This window comes from Girardinichthys multiradiatus, chromosome 8 (assembly GCF_021462225.1).
Source record: "Girardinichthys multiradiatus isolate DD_20200921_A chromosome 8, DD_fGirMul_XY1, whole genome shotgun sequence".
Lineage (NCBI taxonomy): Eukaryota > Metazoa > Chordata > Actinopteri > Cyprinodontiformes > Goodeidae > Girardinichthys > Girardinichthys multiradiatus.
The window spans coordinates 36669219-36669510 of record NC_061801.1 but is presented as its reverse complement, the minus strand read 5'-3'; positions in this window follow the sequence as shown (position 1 = coordinate 36669510).

Here is a 292-nt window from a genome sequence, read left to right as displayed (position 1 = left end):
AACATCTGGGTCACATGCACCCAATGTGCAGCTTTTCCCACAGTTACATAATCATTACCGAGCTCAGGTGTGCAGGCTCAAGATTGTCTTTAATAATGGAAATATTACTGTGTAATGTCGACAAATACTGTGGTTAAGGTTTAATCCCTGTCTTCTTTTTTGCAGTTTTTGAATATGAATGAAAGTGGTCTAACAGGACAAAAAAGTCACCAATGTTTGGACGCTTCAAATTTAAAAAAAGATACTGGACATCATATTGATTAGCCAAATCTTGTCAAAGATTATATGCCAT